Here is a 13,896-nt window from a genome sequence, read left to right on the forward strand (position 1 = left end):
AAGTTTTCTTTGTTTATAATCAAAGCAGGAGTGATTATTTGAACATTTTGAAGGAATCATATAGTATTTTGAGAGTCTGTAAAAAGACAAGAAAGGTGATGGGAAGTCATTAGATGCTATTTTCTTTAAAACTGTACAGGGATGCTTTTCACAAAGTGACTCCATGACGTCTGTAGAGTTTCACCAAATGGCCTGGGAACTGATGGCAAATTTGTGAAAACATGCTGGAAATGTTTTGTTGATATTCCTGCTGACATTAGGGGCAGATCCTGCATGTCACCACAAATATTTGGCAGTGGAGAAAACCAGAGATTTTGTTCAGCTCTGTTTGGAATCAGATAGCAAATTGATCTTGGAGGCTCTCCCTGGAACTCTTCATATTTTTGGAAAACAAAAGATTTTCAGAGGAAGCCCTGTTTTTATTATGCATGAGATTGTTATGGGAGGAGAAAGAGGAGTCTGTGACTTACACAAAAGAAGAGGGGAACTGGAGCTTTTGCTGGAATTGAACAGATTATTTCTGGCCTTCGTTTTGTGTACTTTTCCCCAGGAACATGGATTTTTATGTGAGAAAAGATTATTTCTGAATTATTTATTATTTATTTATTTATTATTCCATCTCCAGGCCTCATACAATGGGAGATCAGTTACCTGTGGGGTCAGTCAATGATCCCAGTGTGAGTTGAGGGAAGGGAGGATGCCCGGAGCATGCCGTGGTGCTGGGCAGTGCTCATGCTGTGGGATGGGGCTCACGGTCAGCTAGGGCAGGACACGTGGTCCTTCCTGGCAGTGCTCAGCCACCCTCGTCTCCCTCACGCTCCAAGTGGATGATTAGGCACAGAGAGTCCTGACTGCTCCTTTTCATCTACCATCTACAAGGCCTGGATGGAATCCCAGGCCCGAGAGTTTTTCCCTTAACTCCAGCCAATGTTTCACCTCGTCTTCCAGTAAGTGACAGTATTTCCTCCACAGCAGCAAGGGTAGTGCCCTTGTTCACCACGGCAGCAGCATCTCGCAACCTTCTAAGGCTTCTTCCATTGTTTGTTGGGAAAAGACCAGGAGAGATGGCTGGAAATAACTCACCATCATTTTCCATCCCTGGCCTAGAGAATCCCAGAAAAGCTGGGAGCCCAGAGCTCAGCAACGTGACCTGCCTTTCCGCACAGGCACTGAACAGCTCCATGTAGGGAACCTCAACTCTGAAGTAGCAGAATTTCCCAGAGGTGACAAGGGAGGACCTTTAGGGAGACCACGCTGCGTGTACTTGTATGGGTTGGTGGATTCCAGATTAAGCAAAGAATAACTCTCCCTGGGAAGCTTCTGACTTCACAGATTGCTTAAACACTAACCATGTTTGGCACAGGGCTGGATGTGATAAACTAGATTCAAACAGTGACCCAAGGAAAAAACAACAGGGGAATGTGGCAGTCAGTCAGTTTTGTGGTCTGAACCTCACAGGAAGGACATGTTTTCAGATCAGACTCCGGCTGTAACAGCTAGGCTGAAGAAGAAAGAGAAGCAGGAGAGGCTTCTTCTCGCGCTGTCTTTGAGCTATTTCAAAACTGCCACTTTTGATCTCAGACACAAGTCTGGCCGCAAGGAAAGCCTAATCTGATGGTTCCAGCTTTATGTTGCTGCATACAGCTCCCGCATGCATTCAGCCACGATGCATTCATGACACCTAGATTCTGTTCTGTGATGATCGGCCCTGCTTTGCTAGTTACCAGCAACGTTATCACCATTACTGACTTGGATGGTGGAATAAAGGGTATGCTGAGTTTGTGGGCAAGACCAATTTGAGTGTGGATGTGTTCACTGAGCAGGCAGGAACAGAAATAAAACAGAGTGCGACCCAGTAAGGTACCTCCAAAGCAGTACAGGGGACAGACGAGAGGTAGAAATGCAAGGTGGGGAATGAATAATTGATAAGAAACTGGGGGAAGGCATGGAGGGGTCATGAGGCAGGTGTGAGATCACACTGTTATGAGAAAGGAGCAGTCGTGCTCAGGGGGGAACTCACCTGGAGAGCCACTGTCTGGTCTTCAGCACTGTGCTCAAGCAAGTAAGGAGAGGAAAGTTGCAGTGGAGACCAGCACCAGGGCTGAAAATCTGGGGAAAGAGAGATGGAGAATTGGTGTTGGTCAGGGGATAAACAGGAGATGTCAAACATGTACAAAGTTGTTGCAGAAAGGCAGAGAATAAACTTCTCTCTGTCCACAGGGGATATGAGAAGTCATCGCGGGCTTAATTTTCCATAAGAGAGACTAAGTAAAAACTTTCTAATTATAAAAATTGTTCATAGTGGAAATGGCAACAGATTGTTTATGGGCACTGGAACAATCTATCAGTATAAGTAAACTTGTTTACTCCCAGAAAGATGTTGGAAAGTAGTCTTTTAAAAAGTTTATTACTATTATTATTATTATTTTATTATTTTTTTTATAACTCACAGCAAATCTCCTTCAAGTAAACATCCCTTCCAAACTCCATATAGCTGCTGTGTCTTCTACCTCTCCTCCCAGGCAGTGATGAATGTAACAAAGTAGTGGGTGGGAGGAAACACGGATAAATATTTTGTAAGTAGTGTACTATATATACTGGGCACAGATAGAAATAGTATTGTGCTCATTCTGTTTTCATTCTCACCAGCACTAATCAGGAATAAATCTAGTCGCCAAACTCTTGCTAGATGTAAAAAGTGGAGAAAGTGAGTGGTGAATGAATGTGTCACAAACAGTTCGTTGTGAATCTTTTGGTAAGCCAGCATCTTTGTTTTATTATCTGGTCATGCTTCTGTGCAAGAAGACTGAGGAGCCTGAGTCTGGTCATTATATGCATTTTTCTCAAAAGCCAACACTGTTATGGGATATACTGGAGACAGTGTGGGTGGAGCACAACATTATTTAAAAATAAAGAAATGTCTCCTTTTTTTGTTTTTCTGTATAAGAACAAATCATTTATTCCCCGCTGGATTTTATGAGTGTGTTATTTACCACTGTTTACTGTAACTAGCTTCCTATTATTACAAAAGTTGGCAAAGTGAGTGTGGGTCTGTAGCTTGCCCAGTTGCATTCCAATTCCTTTCTGCCAAAAACTAAAAAATAGGTTTTCCATGCACCTATCACATGTAGGAATATGTTTAACCACATTTCTTACTTCTACTGATGCCAGCGCCCTTGTCAGAAAGCCACCAGGAGCATGCCTAACCCTCTCTGTCCATCAAAGCACATTGCTGACAGCATCCTGTGAGCACGCAGAGGAGGGATTCATCACAGGGCTGCAGTGCTGGTGAACAACGCCCAGCCTGATTTTAACCTGGAGAGTTTAACTACTACACACGACAGCACTTGGCCTGAGCTCATCCAACCCAAGGAGGAGGTAACCAGACGTCTGTGTGGTGCTTGAGCACCACTGCCATAAACACCCTTTACGAAGTGTCAGTGCTAGGATGACAAACCCAGCCTTCCCCTGCCATGCAGGTGTGCTGAGCAGTGTGAAAAGCATCATGCAGGTGCTTTTACTTCCCCAAGTATGCAAGGACAGGGGTTACACCCAGTCATGGCATGCCCAGGTGTGGCCATGGAGGAAAACGAGAAAAACAAAGCAAATCTGGGGAAACAACCCCAAAGGAGCAACATTATTCTCAGGGCAGCCCCTTGCTGGAATCAGGATGAGTTTGGTGCCAAGGGTTTCTCCAGACACTGCTGGAGCTACAGGAGCACGCTGCAGAAAGGGACTCGGGAGAGAGGTCAGGCCGTTCCCGTGAAGGATGCGTACCGTGGTGCTCAGCAGAGTTCAGCTGCATGTGTTTGCACAGGAGAAGCTGCTCTGGGTTTCTGTTTTACATTTCCATGGGGCCTGTGCCCTTTGTAAACAGAGGGGCCGAGAGACACAGGAAGAGCTGCGAGAGAACTGGCCCAACAAACAATAACTGGAGATATATTTGACTCTCTGCTTGGTGTTATTTTCTCTTTGCTTGGGCAAACAGCATTCTGACTGCTGCCTAGTTCTAATCAAACTGCAGGGTACTAATAAAACAAATCCAAACTAATAAAGCACGTTTCGTCAGCATTAATCCTCTTAAAGTTATCAGGTTTTCACATCCCTAGGTAGGAGTAGTACTGTCTGACATAAAGTTGAGAGATAAAAGTAGGATAAAAGAACCATTACCGTACAACAGCACTAAGACAAAAATATAATTGCAAAGGCTGAACTTGATTATTATTTAAAACATGTGTTGGGTGGAGGCACCAGCCGGCAGGAAGCATCTGATGCTGATGAACCCGCACAACCTCAGCGTGAGTGACTTCTGAGTATGAATGTAAAAGATTTATTAATTTCAGTTTTTAAGATGTTCTATTTGTTTTGAAAACATTTGGGGTTGCAAAACACATGAATCCTGTAACTGTTTCCATAAAGCCTGGAACAGTGGAACAACATTAGAGGTGGGGGTGGGGAACATTGATATATTTTTTTTTTTCTGGGAAGAATTTCCATTAAAATTAAATCTAGTTTAATTATAGCTCCTCAGCAGTGAGTATGTGATTTCTGATTATGTCCCTGGTGGATGCTCAGGTTGGTACTGCTGTGGTTGGATTGGGGTCTGCTCCATTTCATTACTTTTTCCTTGAAGAGAAACCTCACTGGTATTCGTGGAAACCATGTGTCAGCGTGCGCAGTGTGTCATTATGTATTATCATATCATACAGTTTAAAAAACATCGCATTGTTGCTTCTGGTTGGAGTCTCTTTATGTGGAATACAGATGGCATTATTCTAGGTAATTCTCTTTCTTAATTCCAGCCCTCAAGCCAATCAAACAAAGAGAAAATTGTAGATGGATATGAACTAATTTCTTGGTATATATCCAAAACCCACAAATAATTAGAGATGGGAGAAGCTCAAAAGCTCAGTAGATTTGGTTTGGACACACACTCAAGTTTGACTCTTGTGCAAAGCTGTAGGGGAACCTCCATAATTAGGGCTGTGCTCCATTACCCCGGTGTAAACAAAGCCAGTGGTTACACCAGGGAAAGAGAGAGTTCAGAAAATGACCCCTATGGCTGAAGATCTCAGGAGAAAAGATATTTTTTTTTTGGTGAGATTTCTATTACTTCCTGTTTCTGGTCAGGTTCAGGTCAAGAATAGCTTTTCTCACAGTGCTGGGGCACTGGTGTTCCCATCCTCAGCGGACCGGGAAGCACTGGGGAGCATGGAAATAAAGCTGAGACGGAGTTTCACAGCGCAGGAAAGCTTTGCTTTGGGCTAGGTCAGAGCAATGGGCAAAGGTCGACTTTTATTTTGTCTGAACTGATTCCTCTGTCCAAAGTGGCAGGATGGAAATACCAGCGTGGGATGTGAGAACACAGGAATGGGTCAGAGCCACCTCACCTGTACGGGATGACTCAAAGATCAGAAACTTATCTCAAATGCAAATCACAGTAACAATTCTTTCCTCTTTGTAGGCAGAGGATATCCCTGAAAGTAAGGACAGTTATTTGGTGAGCCATGGCTTGTGCAAATCTCACTGGTGCTTACCCATAGCACCACCATGTGATATCACAGGATGCCTGAACTCAACAAAACCACCACAAGCACCTACCGTGACTGCAAGTCTTGGTGCCCCAGGCTCAGTGCTCAGCCTAGGACAACCCCGTGGAAGTCCCTCTCTTTTTATTGGAAGGCTCTAGGCATGGGCAGAGCATGGCTAAAAACACCAAAATTAAGTTGTGAGCTACACCATGCTGTGTCGCACTGACTTATCCAGAGCTCTGTACCGTTGCTCCAACACAGGAGTATCAGCAGAGCTTAACCAGTAACCTGGTCTCCCCTCGCTTTTGAGACATGCCCCATCCAGCTGATGTCAAGGCTAGAGTCACCGTTTGGGATACCCAATGCTTCACAGAGAAGGAGGGAACACGAGCTGCATAGAAGTACAAAAGACCTTTAGCAGGAGGCCCAGAGCTTTCTAAAAGTTTGTTTTCGGAACTGGCATTCCCCATCTTCCTGCCACTTTTCAGAAGCATTGTCACTAGTGCTGCAGCCCCATGCCATAAAAGGATAAAAAGAGCTGAAATTTGTATATTAGCAGGAATATTTTACTGCTTGCAAGGTGAGAATGCAGTATGAGTGTTTTTTTTATATGCATCCAACTGCTCTGCTCAGACTCACAGTCAGGATAACTTGGCAAGGAACGGTTTTCTGTTGAGCATTGCAGAAGCCTGGAAGAAATACTGTTAGAAAGGGGTTCTTTCATCTAAGGAAATAACCTAAACCACTGCTGATCAGCCTGTATGAATCTCTCTTATGTCTGAGTAAGATACAGCATCAGCCCCTGACATTGATGTGGTAGCTGTCCTAGAAAAAAAAAAAAAAAAAAAGCAAAAAGAAAAAAACACAACAGCATTTTAAAACAAAGACAGCTGGATTGACAGCAACCTACACAGACGGCTGTGGCCAGCAGTGACACTGATTGAGGAAGACTTCTCTAAACTGGCGACAGATTCTGAATGCCAGATCCCACAATCAGCCCTAAATGACACAAGGTAGAGTTTTATGTAGCTGCTGTGATTAGGGTACTCTCTCCTACAGTAGGAACATATACAAATGTTTTGCATTGTTGGACTCAGAACATTTTTCCTTCTTGATAACTCCTCAGACAGAGATGTGCTGAAAGGACATCTATTTGTAAATGGGAAACACCTTCATGAAGTTTTCCAGGGAAAATCTGCTCTTAAACAAGGAGCAGCCACTGGGGAAAATGCACCCAGTGCCCAAAGAGCGACCCCAGGCAGAGGTTGCCTCTGGAAGGTTTCAAAGCTGCATGTTTGCTGTGTTTGTTCAGCTTTCATTTTCTTCATGTTCATAGCTCATTTCTTCAATCATTTTTAACCCATTTTCAACAGAAGGGCAGAAAAACAGAGCTCTAATGCCATTGGGGTTTCCAGCACAGAAGTGGTAATGCAGATGGTACTGCAGCTTTATCCTGGCTGGAAAGCGAGCAGACTCCCAGGTTTCAAAAGGCCTTGGTGACTGCTGTGGTAATGGAAAGTCCATGACTTTGGGCTCATTTCTAACTCCCCAGTTCGGGGTAGTCACTAGGTGCCGTGCAGTTGCTGTTTGAGCAACTCCCAGTGCTGCCCAATGCTGTGAGGTGGCCCTAGGTGTTGGTCACTAGTAATTGTCACCTTTTTTTCCCCCAAACCTCATACAAGCAACCTGGAATGGGGTGATAAAAAGTGTAACTATGGGAATTTTCCTCTCTGAAAACATCCCACAGTCCCCCAGGAAGGCTATAAAAGATCTTCTATTTAAGGAAGCTGCATTGATGGGGCCTTCCTGGCCTGGACGAGTCTTAAGCAATCAGAAGCTACAACCACATTAGAACCAGTGATTTCAGCCACAGTGCCATTGGGAGCAACGTGCATCCAGCTCTCTGAGGATGGATTTGTGATGCCAAAAATGTCTTTCTTCTATTTCTCTCGCAACTCTCTCACAGCTTGAGCAGTCTGCCAGCAAACAGTTTTGCTGAGGGTGTCAGCACTGGAGGGGACAACGCGGGGAACACTTTGTGCCAGCCTGCCTTCACCCCGAGCCCTTTCCTTTGTGAGCTTGATTGAGTGGCTTGTGTGCTGCCTGGGGCCTTCAAGACTGTTCCCATCCTGCTCCCACTGAGTATCTCTCCCAAAGATCTCTTTTTTTTGAGGTACTTCTGAGGTAGGATGAAATTTCCTTTCTTTGGGTATTAAGAAAGAAGTAATTTAATACTCCAAAGGAAAGGCTGCTTCCTATTTCCAAAGAAGAAAGGACAAACTGGAAGGTCATTATTGACAGAGGCCAAATGCATACGTTTTGTTTTTAATACTATGTCATCATCCTGTTTTCCACATTTTTTTTCTGGCATAAAATGCCTTCTAATTCTTACCAAGAAGCTTAAGTCATGCCCTAAGCCAACCTACTCACAAAATGGTCATGGTTTCTAGTGGACATTACTCATGCAGCACCCTCCTCTTCACTTTTGCTGTGGCTTAACAAATTTTCAGCAAACCACTGACCACAGTGCTTTCCTATTATTCAGACTGAGGTCACAGGAGTCAATTTGGATTCATTATGAATTCACGTAGAGACTACCAGCTGATCCAAAGTCAGGTAATTGGTGGAGTACATACAATTATTCAACTTGCTATTTGCAAGGTCTCTGAATCAACAAAACAGCCTCCATTATGAGCCCTACATAGATCCCACCATTTACTGGGACAATGTCAGATTATATACTGCTTCCTCCATCCTTTCCCTCCTACAGAGTCTGATTTATCGGTTCAGATAGGGCTGGTCAGCACACAGAGTAATATAAGTAATATATATAGCTTTCTTACCCCTTCCTGAATCTTTCTTTTTTCTTTACTTTTTATTATTATTATTTCCTCGCCCAGAAACCCCATTCCAACCACTTGGGTCTGCTACAGGACAGAGCTTCTTAAATTTGTAGTGGCCCAGCTCAGCTCACTCTGTAGAGTCCAGACACAATGCTCCATAACGGGCAAAAGGATGAGCATCCTTAAATGCATGAGCAATATTGTCAGCACTTCAAGGAAGTTGTATACACAGATCTACTTAGTTAATAATGAGTCGTGCACACCTTCTGTGCACCTCGGTGAGCACACATTTAAACATATGGCTGCTGAGATAGAATATATCCTGCCAGCCTTTTTTCTTAATTAAAGTTAAGCAAGTTATGAAATACTTTCCTTTATATTAAGCTCTTCTTCCTGTGGAGAAATTTCTATTTGTTTTTATCTCATTTGAGCTTCAAGGTTAATCTTAGTTTAAGAATCTCACTCGCTGTGATAGCAACCTCGCCGCGCTTCAGTCTGATCTGTGTGCGTGGGTGTGTGTGCATCCTTTTGTTTCACGCTGAGGCTGGATGCCGCTAGCTGAGTATCTTCCGTGTACTGGCTTGTCCTACAGGCATTAGCAATAGGTGGAGGTGACTGTGAAAATGGTACATGAAAGCTATTTACCAGATACAATACAGGGCCACAAAAATAAAGCCAAAGGGTCAGATGCAGAGTTTGTGTCTTGTTTTGCAGGACAAGGCAAAGGTGAGATATTTCACCCTCTAATCTACTGGAGATGGGAATTTAATTCTGGAATCGCTGATATGTATTTACTTATTTTGTTACATGACAGCAGCAAGCTATAACTTATTCCAGCATGAAAAGAGACATTAATAAAGAAGATAGGAAAAAAAGAGCAAAGCATTTAGGTCAAATTGACATAAAAGCAATAAAACAATAAAGATGCATGCTTTGTCCACAAATAAACTTTCTGTTTCCTGTATACATCATGGTGATTCTTATCATATTTTATGTACGTATTGGACAAATACAGTAGCAATACTAAAAAACGTTAATCACAGTTATAGGCACTAAAATGAATGTCTGAATTATTTACACAATTCCATCTTTCCTTGAACCTTTGGATCTGCAGTAATTCGGGATAATGGTTCAGCTCTTTCCTCTAGTTCATCAGTATATTATTATTGCAATCAGCTTTTCTCTTTCCTCTTCAGGATATGTAACAAATAATATTTTAAGTAAGGATAAAAAATCCCCCCCCCTTTTTTTTCCCCTGCAACCAATGGTGGCCGCCACCACTACCTTCTTTTTCTCTGTTCTTTGAAGGTACCATGGTATTTCATATTCTCTGTATCTGTTCTCAAATTCTTCTTTCCTTTCTGTGAGTATTCCTCCTGACTCCCATCTCAACCTCTCAATTGGCTTTTACTTTTTCTTCTCTAATCCCTGTGCTGTCTCTCATGATAATCCCTCGCCTACACATATTTGCTTCAGCTCTCTCCTCATTTATTCCATTAGGTCTTAAATGGTTAGCCACCAAGTACTTTTTATATAGTTCAATTCCACGCTGAAATCATATTCATGTAATGTTCTGGGTAGGAAAAGAAGTCCTGATATGTTATATGCTCTCATAAGATCTCTGTCTTAAAAAATCACCTCCCACGGAGTAGGCTCAATGACAAACCCACCAAAATTTTTGTTACATTCCTCTGGACTTCCACGTATGCACAGGTGGACCCAACATGACATTTCCTCTCTATTTCTAACATAGAGGGGAATAAGGGGCTGGTGGAGAAAGCTTCTGCACGGTAAGACCACAACATTTAAACATGAACAGTTTCAGCAGCCTATAATGAATATATTTCATAGCAGAGCAGTTTGGTAGAATGGCTTGGGCTGTGCAGAGCTACAACCTCTAGCACCAGAAAATCTCATCCCTTAAGAGCCCCCAAGTCTGCACTGCAGCACTCCCTCCACCCCTGCAGACCTGTGTTGGAGAACAAAATGTCTTAAAACTAGGATGTTATTTAGCAAGACTTTTTCCTGAAGAAGACAACCTTTGGGGGCCAAAATGTGAGCTATTTATTATACAATAAAGGGCTCTTACTGCCTTTATAGTGAGGGCGTGATTCAATATGTCCATGGTATAACCCCACTTAACCAACAAAAATGTTGCTGAGAACTAAAAGATGAAATATAGATCTACCATTCGTTTTTTTCCCCTACTTGATCTTTTGTGTTTGATCATAAATGCACATTGTGAAAAGATGTCTTATACCTCCAAGCTAAACACTGTTTGCTACTCATTAGTGATTTATAAATGATATTTTCTCCCTGGTGACATATCTTTTGATATGATTCTGTAATAATAACATCCACCAATATTAAAATAAGAACATTCCCATGTATTGTGATCACCTTCAACCACATTTTCTCACTAAAATTAAATTTTAGCACACCAACTGATATTGTATGCATATATTTGTCTACCATCATTATAAATCTCCTAAGGGTCTCTATAAAATGATAGTTTTGCCTCTTTGCAGTAATTCTACCTAATGCTCCAAAGCAAGAAACTAATTACATGCTGACTTTTCGCTAACTTTGATCTTTCAAAACCCATACTCTGAAGTTTCTATAGGTAATCATATAATTACAATACACTAAGTGGGATGAAATTAGCCATCAACTTTTTTTTTTTCTCTCTAAATAGCATTAACTCTTTTTTACAAACAAGCATTTAATTTAAAAATATTAATCATTCAGGAGCTTGTTACTTAGGATATCCCAATGTATGTTTGTTTCTGTAAGATTTAAAAATAAAATATAATTATATGCACTGATATTTGTAGCAAATGTCTTACTCTAACACAAAGAGTTTCAGTGGAAGAGGCCATGCTAAGAATTCTTGAAAAATATGTCTAAGGAAGGCCGAGGATAAACGATAGTGGTGTTAGGAAATTACTGAGATTTCTCAAGGGAATCTTTGAGTCTGTCGAAAAAATGACCTCATTTGTATTTTCCCAATGAATTGGTATGATATTTCCTGTAAGAAAAATTGAAAACAATTGTTGCTTTCAGTTGAACTCTATTGCTACAGAAAAAAAAAAAAAAAGAAAAAAAAAAAAAGAAGAAACAAAATCTTGGATTTCCTCTTTGAAAAATATAAGTTTAGCTTACTTTTATTTTCAAGCACATTCATAAGAAAGTTTGATTTTTAGGGAAAACAAACCATCACAGCCTTCTTAGACAACAAAGAAATAACTGTGCGGTTCAATGTTTTTTCCCTTTGTACTTTCAACCTGCTATTTTAGCTCAGCGGTAAAACCATAAAATCCTCCCATCCAAAATGCCGTGGCCTCCTCCCTGCACTTCTTGCACATAAATGAAGACAAATACAAATTCAAACATGCACAGTGACAACATGCCTCTGCCTCCCATCAGGGTCCGCGCTTACATTTCCTCCCGTGTAGGTGTCCCACTGGCTGCGGCGAGGTCAGGCTTACACCCCAGAGGAGGCAATGTGGAGCTGAATTAACTGGCTTTCCTGCCTCCATCCATTTTATATGCTAGTGCAAGGAAGGGACTAAACAACACGAGAAAGGGTGGCAAAACACAGCCCTGTGTGAAAACACCTCTCCCGGCGCGCTCAGAATTAAAGATCCAAAATGATGCTCGGGCAGCTTTTGTACACTGGGAGGGAAAGGATGCTGTAAATACGAAATCATGATAGCGGGTCCTGGTTCAAGTGGTGGCCATAGGGCCGTGCTGTGGGTTGCAGTGGGTGGCTGGTGGCTGCTGACCTGCACCAGCAGAGCTGTGACACTCGCTGCTCAGCGCTGCTGCACTCAGCGCAGCGAGGTGAGCGAGTAAGAGGTGCAGAGCTTTCCCTGCTGCCTCCTGCTTGGGAAGTGGGACTGTGGGCACTTCCCCGTGCCCAGCCCTGAGGCTGAAATCCCTCTTGCCCGGTGCGTGCCCTTCCTTGCAGTCAAAGTCCCAGTTCAGACTTCGGAGCCGCCACGGTGCAGCACAGCGCCTGCCCGGGGTGGCTTTGCAGATGACTCAGCAGCGCAGAAAGGAAGCGCGTGGCTTGTGAAACAGGCCTCTACCTTTACTACATCCCATATGTGCACCTTGTTTGTCTAATAACATTCAAAACCACGGAAAAATCTGAACAGCACATTCACTTTAAAGCTGAATAAACAAAATTTGTTTTGACTTATCATCAATCATGCCATGTGATCAGAGGGCATATTGTGTGCAAACGGCAGTTGTTTTATCTGGAGCTTCAACCTTTAAAAAATTCAAAACAGTAAAGTTGTTTATTTGACACTGGTCCTGACCCCCAGACTTTAGCACTGCATTCTGACGAAGTGAAAGAAAGAAAACACATTTTGCTTCTTCACTGCTGTGGCATAAAGGAAACCCGACTTCTCGGGAGACTTTTGACACATTCCTTGCATTTGAAGTGTACCACTAGGAACTTTATCTCATTCTTTTTTATTTTTCTAGAAACCAAAGGAAGAAAGGTGTTTACATGGTATAGCACATGGTAGCAACTCTCATTATGAGGATCTGCAGACACACAGTATGTGCATTTAGCTTTGGGAATTGCATTACTTAAGAGCCCTGTGGTTAGAAAGATGAATTCAGGCAGACAATAAGGAATAACAGTTTGAAAGCCACGCTCATAAGCCATTTGCACAGATCCAGTTAACAAGTGATAGGCTTGCAAATATTTTTTCATGAACCAACTTGAAAACTCATCCCAAACTATTTTTGAAAAACATAAAACAAACAAAAAAACCCCACCACAATCTTTTCTCTCCCTTTGTTTCTTATGTCAATAAATAGATGTTCTGAAGAGATTGTAATGTACCTGCATCTCACTTTGTGTTTGCATGTGTATCTGTGTCTCTTGTGTCTCTCTGGAAGAGAGAGTGTATTTTTGTCTTCAAACATCAGGGATGACAGTGCACCTAGAAAGGCTGCATATCACTGAACAATACGTGGCCATTAGGTATGATAATTAAAGTTTCTTTCTTTTTTTAAACCTCTAAAATTAACATCATAATTTTCATCTAAGAATAAAGAGCAATTATACATCAGGAACACCTAAAGCTTTCACTCCACTCTGTACATGCATTTTTCTGCTATTTTAACTTCACCATGCTGAGGACAAACTTTAAAATTCATCTTATGCCCCCGAAAAACTAAATGCATTCTGCTTCTTAACTTCCGTGGCAAAAAGGAAAACTGACTTGTGGAGAGACATTTGACTTCTCCTTAGCCACAGCCCTGTCTTATGGAAAGGATAAGGACCAGGGCTGATTTAATCTCCAGACTTCCTATTTTATCTTGGATAAGTCTATTCAAATCTGTTTCCTCACATTTTAAAGATGATAAAAAATTAATAATTAACTTCCAAATAAAGATGGTGTGATACTATCTAGAGTAATGTTTTTAAAGTGGCTTGAAGTCCCCAGTAACAGGAATATAAGAGCTACCATAAATGTTCTCAAGGAAAGGCTTGCTGGGAT

At 42.0% G+C, this 13,896-nt stretch overlaps 1 long non-coding RNA gene across 1 annotated transcript in view; it reads right to left on the reverse strand.

Annotated features, from left to right (window-relative positions):
* The window catches only part of LOC137862653 (uncharacterized), a 237,337-nt gene that overhangs the window by 48,690 nt on the left and 174,751 nt on the right, over positions 1 to 13,896 (reverse strand). The window contains exon 3 of the long non-coding RNA XR_011100459.1: positions 2,021 to 2,109. This is a non-coding gene — a long non-coding RNA (uncharacterized lncRNA). The remainder of the gene's footprint in view (positions 1 to 2,020; positions 2,110 to 13,896) is intronic.

The sequence above is a fragment of the Anas acuta genome, chromosome 11, assembly GCF_963932015.1.
Source record: "Anas acuta chromosome 11, bAnaAcu1.1, whole genome shotgun sequence".
Lineage (NCBI taxonomy): Eukaryota > Metazoa > Chordata > Aves > Anseriformes > Anatidae > Anas > Anas acuta.